This window comes from Pristiophorus japonicus, chromosome 16 (genome assembly GCF_044704955.1).
Source record: "Pristiophorus japonicus isolate sPriJap1 chromosome 16, sPriJap1.hap1, whole genome shotgun sequence".
In the NCBI taxonomy this organism is placed as follows: Eukaryota; Metazoa; Chordata; class Chondrichthyes; family Pristiophoridae; genus Pristiophorus; species Pristiophorus japonicus.
In genome coordinates, this window is record NC_091992.1 from 58,891,827 (window position 1) to 58,914,959 (window position 23,133).

The window sequence follows — 23,133 nt, forward strand, 5'->3', positions numbered from 1 at the left end:
GAGTACACAAAAAATCTGCAAAGGGATATATATAGACAGGCTAAGTGAATGGGTAAAAAGTTGACAGATGGAGTATAATGTGGGAAAATGTAAAATTATCCGCTTTGGCAGAAATAATAGAAAAGCAATTTTTTTTTAAATGGAGAAAAATTGCAAAGTGCTGCAGTACAGAGGGACTTGGGGATCCTTGTGCATGAAACACTAAAAGTTAGTATGCAGGTACAGCAAGTAATTAGGAAGGTAAATGGAATGTTGGCCTTTATTGCAAGGGGGAGAGAGTATAAAAGCAGAGAACCTCACATTTTCCCTCATTATACTCCAGCTGCCAACTCACTCACTTAGCCTGTCTATATCCCTTTGCAGATTTTTTTGTGTCCTCCTCACAATTTGTTTTCCCACAAACCTTTATGCTTTTCAAATGTCCTGCTACTACTTCCTTAATAATGCGCTCCAGCATTTCCCCAATGACAGATGTTAGGCTAACTGGTCTGTAGTTTCCTGCTTTCTGTCTCCTTTCATAAATAGGGGTGTTACATTTGCTGTTTTCCAGTCCGCTGGGATCTCCCCTGAATTCAGGGAATTTTGGTAGGTTACAACCAATGCATCCACTATCTCTGCAGTCACTACTTTTAAGACCCTAGGATGCATTCGATGATATTTAATGCTGAGAAATGTGAAGTGATACATTTTGGTCGGAAGAATGAGGAGAGGCAATATAAACTACATGGTACAATTTTAAAGTGGGTGCAGGAACAGGGACCTGGGGGTGTATGTACACACATCTTTGGAGGTGGCAGGACAAAGTGAGAAGGCTGTTTTGATCTTCCAAAATTCCCTCGAGTCTGGAACAGTCCCAGAGGATTGGAAGGTAGCAAATGTAACACCACTATTCAAGAAAGGAGGGAGAGAGAAAACAGGGTTCTACAGGCCAGTTAGCCTAACATCTGTCATTGGGAAAATATTGGAAATCTATTAAGGAAATAATAGCTGGACATTTAAAAAATCATAATACAATCAAACAGAGTCAACATGGTTTCATCAAAGGGAAATCGTGTTTGACAATTTATTTTAAGTTTTGAGACACAGTTTTTTGAGAATGTAACTAGCAAGGTAGAAAAAGGGGAACCAGTGGATGTGGTATATTTGGATTTCCAAAAGGCATTCGATAAGGTGCCACATAACAGGTTTTTACACAAGATAAGAGCTCATGGGATTGGAGGTAATGTATTAACATGGATAGAGGATTGGTTAATGGACAGAAAACAGAGACAAGGGATAAATGGATCTTTTTCAGGTTGGCAGGCTAAAAGGATCAGTGCTGGGGCCTCAGCTATTTATAATCTATATTAAGGACCTAGATGAAGGGACTGAATGTAATGTATCCAAGTTTGCTGATAATACAAAGCTACGTGGGACAGTAAGCTGTGAGGAGAAGACAAAAGGCCCAAATTTGATCACCTTACCACCCACTGCCGCCGACAGTCCCTGTGAAGATCCGCCCAGTGCCACTTTCGAGGTGGGCTGGAGCGGGTGGGAGGGTAGAGCCGCCGGGAACCAACCGCTGACGTTAGCGGGCGGCCGAGTGGCGTAAGTGACCTCCTGCCCGCTGAGCCGCCAGATTGGTGCGGGCGGGAGTCTGCGCCAGAACAGGCTTGGACCGTTAGCTGGAGGCTGGTCTGTCCCTGACGGTAGTTAGGAAGATCCTGAAAAAAAGGTTAGTGAACTTTTAAAAAAAAATTCACAGCGACTTACCTCAATGGTGTCCCCTGAAGGTCTTCCGATGGATTTTTTTTTTCTGATGATTTTTCTTTGCAGGTGCTCAACCCTCAGTGGACCCGACTCCATCATCGGCGGCACTCGGGCAGCAAGCAACTTTGCCGCTGAGAATAGAAACATAGAAACATAGAAATTAGTGCAGGAGCAGGCCATTCGGCTGATCATTCAACTTCAGTGCCCCGTCCCTGCTTTCTCTCCATACCCCTTAATGCCTTTGGCCGTAAGGGCCATATCTAACTCTCTTTTGAATATAACTAATGAACTGGCCTCAACAACTTTCTGCGGTAGAGAATTCCACAGGTTAACAACTCTCTGAGTGAAGAAGTTTCTCCTCATCTAGGTCCTAAATGGCTTACCTCATATTCTTAGACTGTGACCCCTGGTTCTGGAACTCCTCAGCAACAGGAACATTCTTCCTGCCTCCAAACTGTCCAATCCCGTCAGAATTTTATATGTTTCTATGAGATCTCCTCTCATTCTTCTAAACTCCAGTGGATACAAGCCCAGTTGATCCAATCTCTCCTCATATATCAGTCCTGCCATTCCGGGAATCAATCTGGTGAATCGTCGCTATACTCCCTCAATAGCAAGAACATCCTTCCTCAGATTAGGAGACCAAAACTGAACACAATATTCCAGGTGAGGCCTCACCAAGGCCCTGTACAACTGCAGTAAGACCTCCCTGCTCCTACACTCAAATTCTCTAGCTGTGAAGTCCAACATGCCATTTGCCTTCTTCACCGCCTGCTGTACCTGCATGCCAACTTTCAATGACTGATGTACCATGACACCCAGGTCTCGTTGCACCTCCCCGTTTCCTAATCTGTCATGATTCAGATAATATTCTGTCTTCCTGTTTTTGCCACCAAAGTGGATAACCTCACATTTATCCACATTATACTGCATCTGCCATGCATTTGCCCACTCACCTAACCTGTCCAAGTCACCCTGCAGCCTCTTAGCATCCTCCTCACAGCTCACACCGCCACCCAGCTTAGTGTTATCTGCAAACCTGGAGATATTATGTTCAATTCCTTCATCTAAATCATTTAAGTATATTGTAAATAGCTGGGGTCCCAGCACTGAGCCCTGCGGCACCCCACTGGTCACTGCCTGCCATTCTGAAAAGGACCCGTTTATTCCGACTTTCTGCTTCCTGTCTGCCAACCAGTTCTTTATCCACGTCAATACATTTCTCCCAGTACCATGTGCTTTAATTGTGCACACTAATCTCTTGTGTGGGACCTTGTCAAAAGCCGTTTGAAAGTCCAAATACACCACATCCACTGGTTCTCCCTTGAACACTCTACTAGTTACACCCTCAAAAAATTCTAGGAGAGTTGTCAAGCATGATTTCCCTTTCATAAATCCATGCTGACTTGGACCGATCCTGTCACTGCTTTCCAAATGCACTGCTATTTCATCTTTAATAATTGATTCCAATATTTTCCCCACTACTGATGTCAGGCTCCCGTCAGCTGCCGCCCAGATTGGCAATGTATGTCGAAGATTTACCGCCTGCCAACCTTCGAGGGACCTAGGTGATGAAAACCCCGCCCAAAGAACTGTCAGGGACCTCGGTAGCCATCGGCCCAAATCACCAAATTCGTGCCCAAAGTGTCTGCAAATGGATATAGATAGATTAAGTGAGTGGGCAGTAAGGTGGAAGATGGAGTATAATGTGGGGAAATGGATATAGATAGATTAAGTGAGTGGGCAGTAAGGTGGAAGATGGAGTATAATGTGGGGAAATGGATATAGATAGATTAAATGAGTGGGCAGTAAGGTGGAAGGTGGAGTATAGGGCCCAAGTTTCCACGAGAAAAAAAACGGGCGTCCCTCCGAGCTGGGCGCCCATTTTTCGCGCCTAAAACGGCGCCTAAAAAAATCCTCGGTATTCTCCACCTACTTACAGGTCCTCTGGCCCTCGGCGCAGCCAGCACGCGCTGTGGGGGGGCGGAGCCAGGTCCCTGCGCTGAAAACAGTGCCGGGACCTCTGCACATGCGCTACAGTCGGCACACAAGTGCAGTAGCTCCAGGCGCCGAACTGTGTGGGAGGGGCCCGAAGCATGCAGCCCCTAGCCCTGGCTGAATGGCCTCACTGGGGCTGCGTGAATAAGGCTCCTCCCACAGCCAGCTCCTGCTCCCCCCCCCCCCGACCAGACCCGACACTCGCCCACCCCCCGCCGACCAGACCCGACCCGACACCCGCTCCCCCCGCCAACCAGACCCGACCCGACACCCGCTCCCCCCCCCCGCCGACCAGACACCCGCTCCCCCCCCCCCGCAGACCAGACCCGACCCGACACCTGCACCCCGCCCCCTCACCGACCAGACACCCGCTCCCCCCCACCGACTGACCCGACCCGACCCCCTGTTCCCCGACCCGTTCCCCCCCCTCTCTCTCTCTTCCCCCCCGCTCTCTCTCCACCCCCGCTCTCTCTCTCCCCCCCCCCGCTCTCTCTCCTCCCCCCCGCTCTCTCCTCCCACGCTCTCTCTCCCACCCCCCGCTCTCTCTCTCTCCCCCCCCACTCTCTCTCTCTCTCCCTCCCTCCCCTCTCTCTCTCTCCCTGCCATCCCTCCCTCCCCTCCCTCCCCCTCTCTCTCCCTCCCCCTCTCTCTCCCTCCCTCCCTCTCTCTCTACCCTCCCTCCCTCCCTCTCTCTCTCTCTCTCCCCCCCCTCTCTCTCCCTCCCTCCCCTCTCTCTCTCTCCCTCCCTCCCCCCCCCTCTCCCTCCCGCCCCTCCTTCTCTCTCCCTCCCTCCCACCCCCCTCTCTCCCCCCTCTCTCTCTCCCTCCCTCTCTCTCTCTCTCTCTCTCTCCCCCTCCCGCTCAGCGGCACGAACGGCTGCAGAATTCTCCCTGGCTGAAGCACTTTCACACAGGTAGGAAGATGGTTTATTTAATATTTTCTTGGCTTATAAATGTTTATTCAGGTTGGATTTATTTGTATAATATTTGTAGAAGTATAAATAAGGATTTATTGTCGAATTTAATGAGTTCCCTTTCCCCCCCCCTCCCCCCCCCACCTCGTTCTGGACGCCTAATTTGTAACCTGCGCCTGATTTTTTAATGTGTAGAACAGGTTTTTTCAGTTCTACAAAAATCTTCACTGGCTCCATTCTACTTTAGTTTGGAGTACATTTTCACTGTGGAAACTTTCAAATCAGGCGTCAGTGGCCGGACACGCCCCGTTTTGAAGAAAAAATTCTGTTCTAAACTAGAACTGTTCTACCTGACTAGAACTGCAGAAAAAAAAATATGGAGAATTGCGATTTCTAAAATAGTCCGTTCTCCACCAGTTGCTCCTAAAAATCAGGCGCGAATCATGTGGAAACTTGGGCCCATAATGTGGGGAAATGTGAGGTAGAAAGAATAGAAAAACAAAATATTTTTTACATGGCGAGAAACTTTTAAATGTTGCTGTTCAGAGAGATTTGGGTGTCCTCATGCAAGCAGGTACCGCAAGCAATAAGAAAGACAAATAGCATGTTATCCTTTTTTGCAAGGGGTTTGGCGTTTTGCATCCTAGGGTCTTAAGAGAAGTAGCAGCAGGGATAGTGGATGGATTGGTTGTAATTAACCAAAATTCCCTGGATTCTGGGGAGGCTCCAGCAGATCAAAAAATTGCAAATGTAACACCCCTATTTAAAAAAGGAGTCAGACGAAAAACCAGAAACTATAGACTAGTTAGCCTAACATCTGTGGTTGGGAAAATGTTGGAGTCCATTATTAAAGAAGGAGTAGCAGGACATTTGGAAAAGCAAAATTTGGTCAGGCAGAGTCAGCGTGGATTTATGAAGGGGAAGTCCTGTTTGACAAATTTGCTGGAATTCTTTGAGGATGTAACGAACAGGGTGGATAATGGGGAACCAGTGGATGTGGTGTATTTTGACTTCCAGAAGGCATTTGACAAGGTTCCACATAAAAGGTTACTGCACAAGATAAAAGTTCACAGGGTTGGGGATAATATATTAGCATGGAAAGAGGATTGGCTAACTAACAGAGAACAGAGAGTCAGGATAAATGGTTCATTCGCTGGTTGGCAACCAGTAATCAGTGGGGTGCCGCAGGGATCAGTGCTGGGACCCCAACTATTTACAATCTATATTAATGACTTGGAAGAAGGGACTGAGTGTAACGTAGCCAAGTTTGCTGATGATACAAAGATAGAAGGAAAAGCAATGTGTGAGGAGGACACACAAAATCTGCAAAAGAACATAGACAGGCTAAGTGAGTGGGCAAAATTTGGCAGATGGAGCATAATGTCGGAAATTGTGAGGTCATGCAGTTTGGCAGATAAAATCAAAGAGCAAGTTATTATTTAAATGGAGAAAGATTGCAAAGTGCCACAGTACAGCGGGACCTGGGGGTACTTGTGCATGAAACACAAAAAGATAGTATGAAGGTACAGCAAGTGATCAGGAAGGCCAATGGAATCTCGGCCTTTATTGCAAAGGGGATGGCGTATAAAAGCAGGGAAGTCTTGCTGCAGCTATACAAGGTATTGGTGAGGCCACACCTGGAATACTGCGTGCAGTTTTGGTTTCCATATTTACGAATGGATATACTTGCTTTGGAGGCAGTTCAGAAAAGGTTCATTAGGTTGATTCTGGGGTTGAGGGGGTTGTCTTATGAGGAAAGGTTGAGTAGGTTGGGCCTCTACTCATTGGAATTCAGAAGAATGAGAGGTGATCTTACCGAAACATATAAGATTATGAGGGGCTTGACAAGGTGGATGCAGAGAGGATGTTTCCACTGATGGGGGAGACTAGAACTAGAGGGCATAATCTTAGAATAAGGGGCCACCCATTTAAAACTGAGATGAGGAGGAATTTCTTCTCTCAGAGGGTTGTGGATCTGTGGAATTCGTTACCTCAGAGAGCTGTGGAAGCTGAATAAATTGAATAAGTTTAAGACAGAAATAAACAGTTTCTTAAACGATAAGGGGATAAGGGGTTATGGGGAGTGGACAGGGAAGTGGAGCTGAGTCCATGATCAGATCAGCCATGATCGTATTAAATGGCGGAGCAGGCTCGAGGGGCCGAATGGCCTACTCCTGCTCCTATTTCTTATGTTCTTATAAGAGGAAGGAAGTCTTGCTACAATTGTACAGGGATACCTGGAGTACTGTGCACAATTTTGGTCTCATTAGCTAAGGAAGGATATACTTGCCTTGGAGGCGGTGCAACGAAGAAGGTTCATTAGATTGATTCCTGGGATGAGAGGATTAGGGTCAGGGTTAGGGTTAAGGTTAGGGTTAGGGTTAAGGTTAGGGTTAGGATCCTATGATGAGAAAGTGTGCAGAATGGGCCTATTCTATCTGGAGTTTCGGAGAATGAGAGGTGATCTCATTGAAACATACAAGATTCTGAAGGGGATTGACAGAGTAGATGCTGAGAGGTTGTTTCCCTGGGCTGGAGAGTCTAGGACCAGGGGGCACAGTCTCAGGATAAGACAGAGATGTGTAAGGAATTTCTTCACTCAGAGGGCTGTGAATCGTTGGAATTCTCTGCCCCAAAGGGCTGTGGATGCTGAGTCTCAGAATATATTCAAGGCTGAGATCGATAGATTGTTGGAGTCTCGGGGAATCGAGGGATATGGAGACCGGAAAGTAAAGTTGAGGTTGCCGATTTGCCATTATATTATTGAATGGCGGAGCAGGCTCGAGGGGTCACAGGGCCGACTCCTGCTTTAATTCTTATGTTCTTTTGGCAGGAAAAGTTGAGAAGTCTGTTTTTTTTTAAAGCATACAGGATTTATTAATAGAGGAATAGAGGACAAAAGCGAGGAAGTTATGTTAAACCTTTATAAAATACAGGTTAATGCTCAGCTGGAGGCAGCACACTTTACTCTCTCTCCCTCCACCACCCTCCCCTCCACCCCCAACCTCTCTCTTTCCCTCCCCCAGCCTATCGCTCTCCCTCCCCCAGCCTCTCGCTCTCCCTCCTCAGCCTCTCTCTCTCTCTTCCCCTCCCCACCACCCACAGCCTCTCCCTCCCTCCCACAGCCTCTCTCTCCCTCCCCCTCCCCAGCCATTTCTCTCCCCTCCCCAGACTACCTGTTCCCCCCAGCCTCTCTCTCTCCCCCCAACAGCCTCTCTCTCCCTCCCTCCCCAGCCTCTCTCGCTCTCTCCCCTCCCCAGACTCTGTTCCCCCCAGCCTCTCTCTCCTTTGCCCTCCCCAGCCTCTCTCTCTCCCTCCCTCCCCAGCCCCTCTCTCTCCCCTCCCCAGACTCTCTGTTTCCCCCAGCCTCTTTCTCCTTCGCCCTCCCCAGCCTCGCTCTCTCCCTCCCTCCCCTCCCCAGACTCCCTGTTCCCCCCAGCCTCTCTCGCTCTCTCCCCTCCCCAGACTCTCTGTTCCCCCCAGCCTCTCTCTCTCTCTCCCTCCCTCCCCAGCCTCTTTCTCTCCTTCCTGTTATGTCTGTAATATACTTATGAATGACTCCACGATGCAATGTGTTGTACTCAAACTGTAGTGACCTTGGTCCTTTATTCGTAACTCCTGAGTAAGGCACAAGCATGGTACGTAGCCTTTTATACTGGGCCCTGCACACCATGCAAGTGACCCTCAGGTCTCCCACCACAGTGCCCTCTGGTGGATAGCATCTGGCACAGGGACAGGAAACCCCGGTGTCCATCAGTTGCACCCTCTAGTGGTGCAAGCATAGTATATACACAGTGTAAGCCTTATTGATAATACATCAAGTAACAAGTCTCCATCTTATGCCACTATACAGTGACTACGTAGAGAGTATATCTATAGTCTGCATATATAACACCTCCACCCCCAGCCCTTCTCTTTCCCTCCACCTCCCAGCATCTCTCTCTCGCCCCCCCCTCCCCATACTCTCACTTCCCTCCCGGTGTCTCTCTCTTGTCCCCCACCCTCTCTCTCACTCCCCCCTCCCCAGCTTCTCACTCCCTCCCCCCCACCCCCCCAGCCTCCCACCCCCGCGCGAGCCTCTCTCTCTCCCTTCGCCCCCAGCTTCCCTCTCTCACTGCTCCCACTACCACTCTCACATCCGCTCCCCCCCTCCGCCCACGAGCCTCTCTTATTCTCTCCCCCTCGCCTCTCTCCCTCCTCCTGCCTCTCTCTCTCCCTCCCCTTCCCCCGACTCTCTTTCTCTCCCCCCGCTCAGCCTCTCTCTCTCCCTCCACCCCCCCACCCCCCCACAGCCTCTCTCTCTCCCTCCTCCCCCAGCCTCGCTCTCTCCCCCCCCAACCTCCCTCTCTCCCTAACCAGCCTCTGTCGCTCACCCTCCCCACCAGCCTCTCTCCCTCTCCCCCCCAGCCTCTCTCTCCCTCAGCCACCCTGCCTCTCTCTCCCTCCACCCACCCCCAACCTCAATCTCTCTCTTTTCCCTCGCCAGCCTCTCTCTGCCTCCCCCGAGCCTCTCTCTCTCCCTCCCCGTCCAGCCTCTCTCTCGCCCCATCCCCCAGCGTCTCCCTCCCCCCCACATCCCCAACCTCTTTCTCCCTCTCCCCTCCCCCTCCAGCCACTCTCTCCCTCCCCACCGTCAAGCCTCTGTCTCCCTCCACGCCACAGCCTCTCTCTTTCTCCCCCCCAACCTCTCTTTCTCTCCCCGACATCCTCTCGCTCTCTCTATCCACCCCCAGCCTCTCACCCCGCAGCCCCTCTTTCCCCGCACTTCAGCCTCTCTCTCTCTCACCCCCGCCTCCAGCCTCTCTCTCTTACCCTCCCAGTCTCTCCCCTCCAGCCTCTCTCTCTACTCCCCCCACAGCCTCTCTCCCCCTCACCCTCCAGCCTCTCTCCCCCTCACCCCCCAGCCTCGCCCCATTTCCCCCATATTGTGTTCCTAACACAGATGAGGCTGCACACAGGGAGGTTATAGTAACAGTGACTTCAGTCTTTAATAAGATACTCCAAAGGAACAGGCCTTAGGGGTCAGCTTATATACAGTGCTCCCAAGGGATGCTGGATTTCCTTGGGACTTCAGGGGATGAGCTCCCTGGTGACAGAACATGGGAGTGCATAGAACATAAGAACATAAGAATTAGGATCAGGAGTAGGCTATCGAGCCCCTCGAGCCTGCTCTGCCATTCAACAAGATCATGGTTGATCTGGCCGTGGACTCAGCTCCACTTACCCGCCCGCTCCCCGTAACCCTTAATTCCCTTATTGGTTAAAAATCTATCCATCTGTGATTTGAATACATTCAATGAGCTAGCCTCAACTGCTTCCTTGGGCAGAGAATTCCACAGATTCACAACCCTCTGGGAGAAGAAATTCCTTCTCAACTCGGTTTTAAATTGGCTCCCCCGTATTTTGAGGCTGTGCCCCCCTAGTTCTAGTCTCCCCGACCAGTGGAAACAACCTCTCTGCCTCTATCTTGTCTATTCCTTTCATTATTTTAAATGTTTCTATAAGATCACCTCTCATCCTTCTGAACTCCAACGAGTAAAGACCCAGTCTACTCAATCTATCATCATAAGGTAATCCTCTCATCTCCGGAATCAGCCTCGTGAATCATCTCTGTACCCCCTCCAAAGCTAGTATATCCCTCCTTCAGTAAGGTGACCAAAACTGCACGCAGTACTCCAGGTGCGGCCTCATCAATACCCTGTACAGTTGCAGCAGGACCTCCCTGCTTTTGTACTCCATCCCTCTCGCAATGAAGGCCAACATTCCATTCGCCTTCCTGATTACCTGCTGCACCTGCAAACTAACTTTTTGGGATTCATGCACAAGGACCCCCAGGTCCCTCTGCACCGCAGCATGTTGTAATTTCTCCCCATTCAAATAATATTCCCTTTTACTATTTTTTTTTCCAAGGTGGATGACCTCACACTTTCCGACATTGTATTCCATCTGCCAAACCTTAGCCCATTCGCTTAACCTATCTCAATCTCTTTGCAGCCTCTCTGTGTCCTCTACACACCCGCTTTCCCAATAATCTTTGTGTCATCTGCAAATTTTGTTACACTACACTCTGTCCCCTCTTCCAGGTCATCTATGTATATTGTAAACAGTTGTGGTCCCAGCACCGATCCCTGTGGCACACCACTAACCACCGATTTCCAACCTGAAAAGGACCCATTTATCCCGTCTCTCTGCTTTCTGTTAGTTAGCCAATTCTCTATCCATGGTAATACATTTCCTCTGACTCCGCATAGCTTTATCTTCTGCAGTAATCTTTTGTGTGGCACCTTATCGAATGCCTTTTGGAAATCCAAATACACCACATCCATCGGTACACTTCTATCCACCATGCTCGTTATATCCTCAAAGAATTCCAGTAAATTAGTTAAACATGATTTCCCCTTCATGAATCCATGTTGCGTCTGCTTGATTGCACTATTCCTATCTAGATGTCCCGCTATTTCTTCCTTAATGATAGCTTCAAGCATTTTCCCCACTACAGATTTTAAACTAACCGGCCTATAGTTACCTGCCTTTTGTCTGCCCCCTTTTTTAAACAGAGGTGTTACATTAGCTGCTCTCCAATCTGCTGGTACCTCCCCAGAGTCCAGAGAATTTTGGTAGATTATAACAAATGCATCTGCTATAACTTCCGCCATCTCTTTTAATACCGTGGGATGCATTTCATCAGGACCAGGGGACTTGTCTACCTTGAGTCCCATTAGCCTGTCCAGCACTACCTCCCTAGTGATAGTGATTGTCTCAAGGTCCTCCCTTCCCACATTCCCATGACCAGCAATTTTTGGCATGGTTTTTGTGTCTTCCACTGTGAAGACCAAAGCAAAATAATTGTTTCAGATCTCAGCCATTTCCACATTTCCCATTATTAAATCCCCCTTCTCATCTACTAAGGGACCAACATTTACTTTAGTCACTCTTTTCCGTTTTATATATCGGTAAAAGCTTTTACTATCTGTTTTTATGTTTTCCGCAAATTTACTTTCATAATCTATCTTTCCTTTCTTTATTGCTTTCTTAGTCATTCTTTGCTGTCGTTTAAAATTTTCCCAATCTTCTAGTTTCCCACTAACGTTGGCCACCTTATACACATTGGTTTTTAATTTGATACTCTCCTTTATTTCCTTGCTTTACAGATACACAACATCACTCCCCCGCAAAGTCAAAGTGAAAACTATTTACAAGGTGAGGCGGTTGGGAGCCTTTCTTTCCCTGGTGGATCGCCTCGGTACAAATGTCTGTTCTGGTGTGTTGGCTGTGCCCTCGCTGGGCTGGCATGTTGTTGGTCCTGCAGGGCTGCTAGGTGACCCTGGCCTTGCTGGGCTGTTGGGCGTGATGGGTTCAATTTCCTGGTCCGGGGTAGTGCCGTTGATCCTTTGGGTGTGTGTTGTGGGCTTGAAAAAGGTGGTGTCTGCTGTGGGTTGTTCAGGGCAGTCTGTGAACCGCAGCCTCGTTTGGTCCAGGTGCTTTCTGCACATTTGTCCATTGTCTAGTTTAACTACAAACACCCTATTCCCTTCTTTAGCTATCACTGTGCCCGCGATCCACTTGGGACCATGTCCATAGTTTAGCACATACACAGAGTCATTCAGATCAATTTCCCATGAACAGTGGCGCGACCATCGTTTACATTTTGTTGCTGCCACCTGCTCTCTACCTGATCATGCAGGTTGGGGTGAACCAGCGAGAGTCTGGTTTCAAGTGTCCTTTTGATGAGTAGGTCAGCCAGGGGCACCCCTGTGAGCGAGTGGGGTCTCGTGCGGTAGCTGATCAGTACTCGGGACAGGCGGGTTTGGAGTGAGCCTTCTGTGACTCGTTTAAGGCTCTGTATGATTGTTTCTACTGCCCGCTCTGCCTGCCCATTGGAGGCTGGTTTAAACGGGGCCGAGGTGACATGTTTGATCCCATTGCGGGTCATGAATTCTTTAAATTCGGCACTGGTGAAACAAGGCCCGCTGTCAATGACCAGTATGTCAGGCAGGGTGACAAACATGGCCCTCAGGCTTTCAATGGTGGTGGTGGCGGTGCTTCCCGACATTATTTCACATTCAATCCATTTTGAAAAAGTATCCACCACCAGGAACATTTTACCGAGAAATGGGCCCGCATAGTCGACATGGATCCTCGACCATGGTCTGGAGGGCCAGGACCACAAACTTAGTGGTGCCTCTCTGGGCGCGTTGCTCAACTGAGCACACACACTGCTTGCCGTACACAGGACTCTAAGTCAGAGTCGATACTGGGCCACCACACGTGGCATCTGGCTATCGCTTTCATCATTACTATACCTGGGTGTGTGCTGTGGAGATCCGAGATGAACGTCTCCCTGCCCTTTTTTGGTAGCACTACGCGGTTACCCCACAACAGGCAGTCTGCCTGAATGGACAGCTCGTCCTTTCGCCGCTGGAACGGCTTGATTGGCTCTTGCATTTCAACGGGGATGCTGGCCCAGCTCCCATGCAGTACACAGTTTTTTTTACTAGGGACAGCAGAGGATCTTGGCTGGTCCGAGTCCTAATCTGGCGGGCCGTGACAAGTGATTTATCATTTTCAAAAGCTTCCATGACCATCAACAAGTCTGTGGGCTGCGCCACCATCAACAAGTTTGCAGGCTGCGCCATTTCCACCCGCATGGTGGGCAATGGTCGCTGACTGAGAGCATCCGCACAGTTCTCGGTGCCTGGCCTGTGGCGGATGGTATCGTTATATGCTGACAGCGCGAGTGCCCACCTTTGTATGCGGGCTGAGGAATTAGTATTTATCCCCTTGTTTTCAGCGAATAGGGATGTGAGGGGCTTGTGATTGGTTTCAAGCTCAAATTTGAGGCCAAACAGGTACTGATGCATTTTCTTTACCCCGAACACACACGCTAACGCCTCTTTCTCAATCATGCTGTAGGCCCTCTCGGCCTTAGACAAGCTCCTGGAAGCATAGGCGACAGGTTGCAACTTCCCGCAACATTAGCTTGTTGTAATACACACCCAACTCCGTACGACGACGCGTCACATGCTAGCACAAGTCTTTTACACGGGTTATACAATACAAGCAGCTTGTTGGAGCATAAAATGTTTCTGGCTTTCTCAAAAGCAATTACTTGTTTTTTTCTCATACCAGTTCTCACCTTTACGCAATAACACATGTAGGGGCTCTAAAAGGGTGCTTAACCCCGGTAGGAAGTTACCAAAATAGTTGAGGAGAGGAGTCCCAGGAGCGAACGCAGCTCCGTGACGTTCTGTGGCCTGGGCGCATTCCTGATAGCCTCTGTCTTGGCGTCTGTGGGTCGAATACCGTCCGCCGCGATCTTTCTCCCCAAAAACTCCACTTCTGTTGCCATGAAGACGCATTTCGACCTCTTCAGCCGCAGCCCGACGCGATCCAGTCGCTGGAGGACCTCCTCCAGGTTTTGTAGGTGCTTGACGGTGTCCTGACCCGTGTCCAATATATCGTCCTGAAAGACCACCGTGTGTAGTACCGACTTGAGTAGGCTCTCCTTGTTTCTCTGGAAGATCGCTGCAGCCAACCGAATTCCAACCGGGCATCTGTTGTCGATGAACAGTCCCTTGTGCGTGTTGATGCAGGTGAGATCCTTCGAAGACTCCTCCAGCTCCTGCATCATGTAGGCCGAAGTCAGGTCGAGCTTGGTGAACATCTTGCCTCCTGCCAGCGTCGCAAATATGTCGTCTGCCTTAGGTAACGGGTTTTGGTCCTGTAGCGAGAAACGATTAATAGTTACTTTATAATCGCCACAAATCCTGACCATCACTTTTGAGTACTGGAAGAATCGGGCTGGCCCACTTGCTGAATTCCACTGGGGAGATGATGCCCTCGCGTTGCTGCCTGTCCAGCTCGATTTCTATTCTCTCCCTCATCATGTGAGGTACCGCACGTGCCTTGTGGTGAATGGGTCGTGACTCTGGGACCAAGTGGATCCGCACCTCCGCCCCGGAAAAGTTTCCAATGCCTGGCTCAAAAAGGGAAGGAAATTTGTAAAGAACCTGGGTACATGAGGCCTCATCGACATGTGATAGAGCTCGGATGTCATCGCAGTTCCAGCGGATTTTGCCCAGCCAGCTCTTTCCAAGCAGTGTGGGGCCATCGCCCGGGACAATCCAGAGTGGCAGTACGTGTACCATGCCCTTGTAGGTGACCTTGACCATGGCGCTGCACAGGACAGTGATAAGCTCTTTGGTGTACGTTCTCAGTTTCATGTGGATGGGGCTCAGGGCTGGTCTGAATGCCTTGTTGCACCTCAGTCTCGCAAATATCTTTTTACTCATGATGGATTGGCTCGCAGCAGTGTCCAGTTCCATGGCTACGGGTAAGCCATTCACTTTTACATTTAGCATTATAGGTGGACATTTCATCGAAAATGTGTGCACCCCGTGTACTTCAGCATCTGCCTCCTCTCTCTGAGGCTCAAAATTGCTTTGATCCACAGTGGACCGATCTTCCTCTGCCATGTGGTGGTTAGCAGGTTTTGCAGAGCTTGCAGCTCGTTTGCAAGCTCGTTGGAGGTGCCCCATTGTTCCACAGCTCTTGCAAACATACCCTTTGAAGTGGCATGAATAGTCTGAATGGAGGCCTCCACAACGCCAACAAGGTGTGAATTGTCTTGCATTCATCCTTTGTTACGGACTCTGAGTCATCTGGGTCACCTGAGGCTTGCTGGCAGTTGCAGACTCGTGGGTTCTGCCTTGTACATTTCTGCTCGAAAACACAGTTCCAGTTAATTTAGGAACATTGCTAGCACTTGTGTGCTGGGAGATTTGTTTGGTGTTATCACTGGTGGACATAAATGCCTGTGCTATCGCAATGGCCTTGCTGAGGGTCGGTGTCTCCACAGTCAAAAGTTTTCGTAGGATGGTCTCGTGGCCAATGCCCAGTACAAAAAAGTCTCTGAGCATCTGTTCTAGGTAGCCATCAAACTCACATTGTCCTGCAAGTCGCGTTAGCTCGGCGACGTAGCTCGCCACTTCCTGACCTTCAGATCGCTGGCACGTGTAGGACTGATACCTCACCATCAGCACGCTCTCCCTCAGGTTAAGATGCTCCCGAACCAGTGTACACAGCTCCTCATACGGCTTATCTGTGGATTTCACCGGAGCCAGAGGATTCTTCATGAGGCTGTAGGTAGGTGCCAAACAGACTGTGAGGAGGACCGCTCTCCTTTTTGCAACGCTTCCTTCTCCGTCCAGCTCATTGGCTGCAAAGTACTGGTCTAGCCATTCGACATAGGCTTCCCAGTCCTCACCCTCCGAGAACTTCTCCAGGATGCCCACAGTTTGCTGCATCTTTGCATTGGATCCCATTCTCGTCGCCAGTTATTGTGTTCCTAACACAGATGAGGCTGCACACAGGGAGGTAAGTATAACAATGACCTCAGTCTTTAATAAGACACTCCAGAGTGAGAAACAGGCCTTAGAGGCCGGCTTATATAGTGTTCCCAAGGGATGCTGGGTTCCCTTGGGACTTCGGGGGATGAGCTCCCTGATGGCGGAACATGGGAGTGCATGCTTTTACAGATACACCTCCCCCCCAGCCTCTCTCTCACTCCCCCCCGCCTCTCTCTCTTCTCTCCCCCCCCCCGACTCACTCTCTTTCCCTCTCAGCCTCTCTCTTTCCACCCCCCCCCCCCGACAGCCTCCCTCCTCCTCACCCCCCCAGCCTCTCTCCCCCTCCCCCAAGCCTCTCTCCCTCCCTCCAGCTCACTCTCTCTCTCCCTCCCCCCCCAGCCTCCCACTCTCTCTCCTCCCCACAGCCTCTCTCCCCTAGCCTCCGACTCTCTCCCCTCCCCCCAGACTCTCTCTTCCCGCTGCAGCCTCTTTCTTCCCCCACAGACTCTCTCCCCCACCCCCCCGCCACACCAGCCTCTCTCTCCCGCCCCCACCAGCATCTCCCTTTCCCCCACTTCCTCTCTCTCTCTCTCTGCCCACCCCACCTTCCTCTCTCTCTCTCCCCCACCCCCAACCTCTCTCTCTCTTTCCTCAGCCAATCTCTCCCTCCCAGGGTCTCCTACCCCCACAGCCTCTCTCCTTTCGCCCCCCAGCCTCTCCGCCCCTCTCCCCCAGCCACTCCCTCCCCCCCCACCAGCCTCACTCTCTCTCTCTCCCCTCCCCCAGCCCCTCTCTCTCCATCTCTCCATCCCCCTCCCCCCCCGCAGCCTCTCTATCTCCCCCTCCCAGCCTCTCTCTCCCCAGCCCCCCAACCTCTCTCTCTCTCCCCCCCGCAGCCTCCCTCCCAACCCAGCCTATTTCCCCACCCACCCCCACAGCTTCTCTTTTTCCACCCCCTCAGCCTCTCTCCCCCGCAACCCCCCACCTCTCTCTCTCTCCCCCACGCACCCTCTCTCTTCCCCGCCTCCTGCAGCCTTTCTCTCTCCCCCCCACGCCTCTCTCTCCCTCACCCCTCCCCCCCTCCATGCAGCCTCTTTCTCCCCCCCCTCGCTCTCCCCTCGCCTCTCTCTTCCCCCCCCACCTCTCTCTCCCTACCCCCCACCCAGCCTCACTCTCTCCCCGCCCCCCGCCTCTCTGTTTTCCAACCCCCCGCCTCTCTCCTCCCAGCCCCTCACCCCGCAGCCTCTCTCCCCCTCATCCCCAGCCTTTCTCTCCCCTCCCTCTCTCTTTCTCCCTCCCACAGCCTCCCTCCCAGCCTCTCTCTCTCCCCGCCCCTCTCACTTTGCCCCACCTCTCTCTCTTCCCCCCGAGTCTCTCTCCCCCTCATCCCCAGCCTCTCTCTCCTCCCCCGCCCCTTCCTCTCTCTCCTTCCCCCCAGCCTCTCCCCCTCACCCTCCAGCCTCCCCCACATGCTGAAGCCTCTCTCCCCCTCCACCCAAGCCTCCCTCTCTCCCCCTCCCCCCCAGCCTCCCTCTCTCCCCCAGCCTCCCAGTCTCTCCCCTCCCCACAGACTCTCTCTCTTCCCTCCCACCGACTCTCTCACCCCCCCTCACAGCCTCTCTCTCCCACCTCCACCAGCATCTCCCTTTGCCCCACTTCCTCCCTCTCTCTCTCCCTCAACCCCCGCTCCATGTAGCCTCTCTTTCCCCCCCATCCCGCAACCTCTCTCTCTCCATCCGCCACCACCCCCCACCCAGCCTCTCTCTCCCCCCCACCACCCACCCCCAGCCACTCTCTCCCCCCAACCTCTCTCTCTCTCCCCCCCAGCCTCTCTCTCCCCCCACTACTCAGCCTCTCTCTCCCCCCCTCCGTGTCTCACTCCGCCCCCCACCAGTCTCTCTCTCTGCCGCCCCCAGTCTCCCACTCTCTCCCACCCCCAGCCTCTCTCTCCCCCCAACCCCAGCCTCTTTCTCCCCCCAGCCTCTCTCCCCCCCAGCCTCTCTCCCCCCGCAGCCTCTCTCCCCCCGTCTCTCTCTCCCCCCCGCCAGAATCTCTCTCCCTCTCTCCCCCAGCCCTTCTCTCTCCGCTCCCCCCCAGTCTCTCTCTTTCCCCCCCCCCCCCAGACTCTCTCTCTCCCACCCCAGTCTCTCTCTCTCTCCTCCCACCAGCCTCTCTCTCTTCCCCCGAGTCTCTCTCTCTCCCCTCCCCCCAGCCTCTCTCGCGCCCCCCCCCCAGCCTCTCTCTCTACCCCCCCAGTCTCTCTCTTCCCACCCAGTCTCTCTATCTCTCCTCCCCCGCCCCCAGCCTCTCTCTCCCCCCCCGCCCCAGTCTCTCTCTCCGCCCCCAGCCTCTCTCCCTCACCCCAGCCTCGGTCTCTCCCCTCCCCCCAGTCTCTCTCTCTCCCCCCGCTGTCATGTATGTAACCTTTCTGTAACAACACTGCAATACTGTATATATGTAAGAAATGCATACCTTGACCACAGGGGGTGAACTTGTGGGAGACACTCCTCACCTGGTCACCCAGGTATATAAAGGGAGGTCCCACGCAGGGTCATCACTTCTTGATCCTGTGAATAAAGGTTCAGGTCATGGAGTGACCTTGTCCATAGAATGTGCCTCGTGTGGATTTGTGGGATTGTGTAAGGACTTTACATTGGCGACGAGAAATGGGAATCAACGACCCACAAGAATGGCCACCGGCAGCACAGATGAACGGTACTGTGTTGGTGAGGACTGGGACGATTTCATTGAGAGGCTCCAGCAGAGTTTTGTCACGAAGGACTGGCTGGGAGATGCAGCGGTCGACAAGCGAAGGGCTCATCTGCTGACCAGCTGTGGACCTAAGACTTACGCGCTCATGAAAGACCTGCTCGCACCCGAGAAGCCGGCGGACAAAACCTTTGAAGAGCTCAGCAAACTAATCGGTGAGCACCTCAAACCGGCGAGCAGCGTACACATGGCCCGACACAGATTCTATACCCATCGACGTCGGGAAGGACAGAGCATACCGGATTTTGTTGTGGACCTCCGGCGCTTGGCCAGCCTCTGTAAGTTCACAGACGCCTGCAGGGGGGAGATGCTAAGCGATTTCTTTTATTGAGGCCATCGGTCATGCTGGAATTTTCAGAAAGCTAATTGAGACCAAGGACTTGACCTTGGAAGTGGCGGCGTTGGTGGCTCAGACTTTTATGGTAGGGGAGGAGGAAACCAAGATAATATATGCGCGCAATTTTGCCTCTGGATCAGGGAGTCAATATCATAAACGCGACACAGAGCCCCGCAGGGTTGTTCGACAGACCCCAGGCAGCAATAGACCCAAGAGTAAGACTCCAACAGAGACACTGGCAGGCTGAACGGATATTTACGCCCCCCAGTGAACAATGTGGCCCGGGATGGGGACATTGACACCCACTAACAGGGTGCTCAAGAGCAGTCAAAGGGACAATCAGTGAGGAATGCCTGGTAACAGCTCTTTTGTTCACAACAATGGGAATCTCAGTTCATGCTGGAGGTGTGGGGCAGACATGCTGCCAGGACTTGCAGGTTTCAACAGTTCATCTGCAGAAATTGTAATCTCAATGGCCATTTAGCCAGAATGTGCAGAAAGCCTGTAACCAGGCTAATATACGAGGCGGATGAACCAGATGAGGGGTCTGTGAAGCAGGATGACGCTTGGGGCAAATTAATGGACGCCGAAGTTCAGCAGGTTCATGTGGCAAACATTCGCAGCTCATATACCAAAACGCCACCTATGATGATGAAAGTCCTATTAAATGGCATCCCTGTACGCATGGAGCTGGACACGGGGGCCAGCCAGTCACTGATGAGTGTTCAACAATTCGAAAAGCTGTGGCCACTCAAAGCCAGCAGACCCAAACTAGAACGCATTGAGTCGCAATTACGGACATACACCAAAGAAATCATTCCAGTGCTAGGCAGCGCAACGTTAGCTGTCACTCACAATGGATCAGTGAACCGGCTGCCGCTCTGGATTGTCCCGAGCAATGGTCCCGCACTGTTGGGGAGGAACTGGTTAGCTGGGATGAACTGGAAATGGGGGGATGTGCACGCCATGTCATCTGTGGAGCGAAGTTCATGCTCACAGGTCCTACAGCAATTTGAGTCATTATTTCAATCTGGCGTCGGGACGTTCTAAGGTACCAAAGTAGTGACACGCATCTCCCCGGACGCCAGACCAGTGCACCACAAAGCTAGAGCTGTGCCGTATGTGATGCGGGAGAAAATTGTGAGCGAGTTGGACCGGTTGCTGAGAGAGGGCATCATCTCGCCCGTTGAATTCAGCGACTGGGCGAGCCCCATCGTTCCCGTCCTAAAAGCGGATGGTTCTGTCAGGATCTGTGGCGACTATAAGGCCACTATCAACTGGGTGTCCCTACAAGACCAAAACCTGCTCCCGAGAGCAGAGGACCTTTTTGCCACGCTGGCAGGTGGCAAGCTGTTCACCAAGTTGGACCTCACTTCAGCCTACATGACCCAGGAACTGGCTGACGAATCTAAACTACTGACGACCATCACCACGCACAAGGGACTGTTCGTTTACAACAGGTGTTCATTTGGCATTCGATCAGCGGCCGCGCTTTTTCAAAGAGACATGAAAAGCCTGCTCAAATCCATTCCCGGAACAATCGTATTTCAGGACGACATCCTCATCACCGGTCGTGACACTGAGGAACACCTCCACAACCTGGAAGAGGTGCTACGCCGACTGGACCAGATAGGCCTGCGACTCAAGAAGTCTAAGTATGTGTTTTTGGCTCCCGAGGTCGAGTTCCTGGGCAGGAGGATTGCTGCAGACGGGATTCGGCCCACCGAATCCAAAACAGAAGCGATTCGACGTGCGCCCAGGCACTGCAACACATCGGAGTTGCGTTCATTTCTGGGACTCTTGAACTATTTCGGGAACTTTCTGCCGAACTTAAGCACATTGTTGGAGCCGCTACACGTGCTCCTGCGTAAGGGTTGCGATTGGTTTTGGGGGGGCTGTCAGGAACGGGTTTTCAATCGGGCGCGGAACCTACTCTGTTCAAATAAGTTGTTGACCCTGTACGACCCCCGTAAGAAATTGGTTCTGACATGTGATGCATCGTCCTATGGGGTTGGGTGCGTGTTGCAGCAGGGTAACGCTGAGGGCCAACTACAACCTGTGGCTTATGCCTCCAGGTCGCTCTCCCAGGCAGAACGGGGATATGGGATGGTTGAAAAGGAAGCACTTGCATGTGTCTATGGGGTGAAAAAGATGCATCAGTACCTTTTTGGCAGGAGGTTCGAATTAGAAACGGACCACAAGCCGTTAACATCCCTGTTGTCTGACAGCAAGGCTGTCAATGCCAATGCGTCAGCTCGCATACAGCGATGGGCTCTCACGCTCGCTGCGTATGACTACACCATACGGCACCGGCCCGGCACAGAAAACTGCGCTGATCGCTCAGCAGGCTTCCACTGGCCACCACCGAGGGGACAGCGGAGCAAAGCGCTGAGATGGTCATGGCTGTCGATGCCTTTGACAGCGCAGGCTCCCCCATCACAGCCCACCGGATCAAAATCTGGACCAACAGAGATCCCCTCCTATCCTTGATTAAGAAATGTGTCCTGACTGGGGATTGGGCGCCCGCACACGGAGCATGCCCTGAGGAGGTCAGCCCGTTTCATAGACGGATAGATGAGCTCTCCATCCAAGCCGACTGCCTACTATGGGGCAGCCGGGTAGTCATGCCCCAGAGGGGCAGGGAAGCATTCATCAGGGAACTCCACAGCGAGCACCCAGGCATCGTGCTGATGAAGGCCATTGCCCGGTCACATGTGTGGTGGCCGGGAATTGATTCAGACCTGGAACACTGTGTCCGCAGGTGCACGACCTGTGCCCAGCTGGGTAATGCCCCCAGGGAGGCCCCGCTCAGCCCTTGGCCCTGGCCCACCAGGCCATGGTCACGTATTCACATAGACTACGCGGGCCCGTTCATGGGAAAAATGTTTTTCATTGTTGTTGATGCGTACTCGAAATGGATCGAATGCATCATTTTGAATTCGTGCACGATATCCACCACCGTGGAGAGTCTGCGCGCGTTCTTTGCGACCCACGGCTTGCCGGACATCCTTGTTAGCGATAATGGCCCATGTTTCACAAGCTACGAATTCCGGGAGTTCATGTCGGGTAATGGCATTAACCATGTCAGGACAGCACCGTTCAAGCCGGCCTCCAATGGCCAGGCGTAACGTGAGGTCCAAATCATAAAACAAGGCATGCTCCGGATTCAAGAACCCTCCCTTCAATTCCGCCTATCGCGCCTCCTGCTGGCCTACAGGTCCCGACCTCACTCACTCACGGGGGTCCCGCCCGCGGAGCTACTCATGAAACGAACACTCAAAACTCGGCTGTCCCGCAATCATCCAGTCCTGTCCGACATTGTTGAGGGCAAGCGCCAGTCCCAAAACGAGTACCATGACAGAAATTCAAGGGGAAGATGTATAGAAATTGCTGACCCCATATTTGTTCTCAATCACGCCGTGGGGCCCAAATGTCTTCAGGGTATAGACAAAGAGGGGAATAGGGTTATAGTGGTTAAACTTAACAATGGGCAGATATGCCGCAAGCATCTGGACCAAGTAAAAAAAAGGTTCAGCATGGACACTGAGGAACCTGAGGAAGATCATGAGATGGTATTCACACCACCGCCAGTGAACGAGCAACAAGAACATTCAGCAGCATGCACAGTCCCGGCGGTCAGCCCGGACAGGCCAGAATCACCACAGGTGACAGACACGCATACCAAGGCTCAACAACCAGAGCCCCAACTGCGGCGCTCCACAAGAGAGTGCAGACCACCCGAGAGACTTAACCTATGATCCCAATAAGATGTTGAGGGGGAGGTGATGTCATGTATGTAACTTTTATGTAACAACACTGCAACACTGTACATATGTAAGAAATGCACATCTTGACCACAGGGGGTGAACTTGTGGGAGATACTCCTCACCTGGTTATCCAGGTATATAAAGGGAGGTCCCAAACAGGCTTATCACCTCTTGATCCTGTGAATAAAGGTTCAGGTCATAGAGTGACCTTGTCCATAGAATGTGCCTCGTATGGATTTGTGGGATTGTTTA

At 51.9% G+C, this 23,133-nt stretch overlaps 1 long non-coding RNA gene across 1 annotated transcript in view; it reads right to left on the bottom strand.

Annotated features, from left to right (window-relative positions):
- The window catches only part of LOC139226529 (uncharacterized), an 80,821-nt gene that overhangs the window by 55,901 nt on the left and 1,787 nt on the right, over positions 1-23,133 (bottom strand). The window contains exon 2 of the long non-coding RNA XR_011587278.1: positions 1,753-1,880. This is a non-coding gene — a long non-coding RNA (uncharacterized lncRNA). The remainder of the gene's footprint in view (positions 1-1,752; positions 1,881-23,133) is intronic.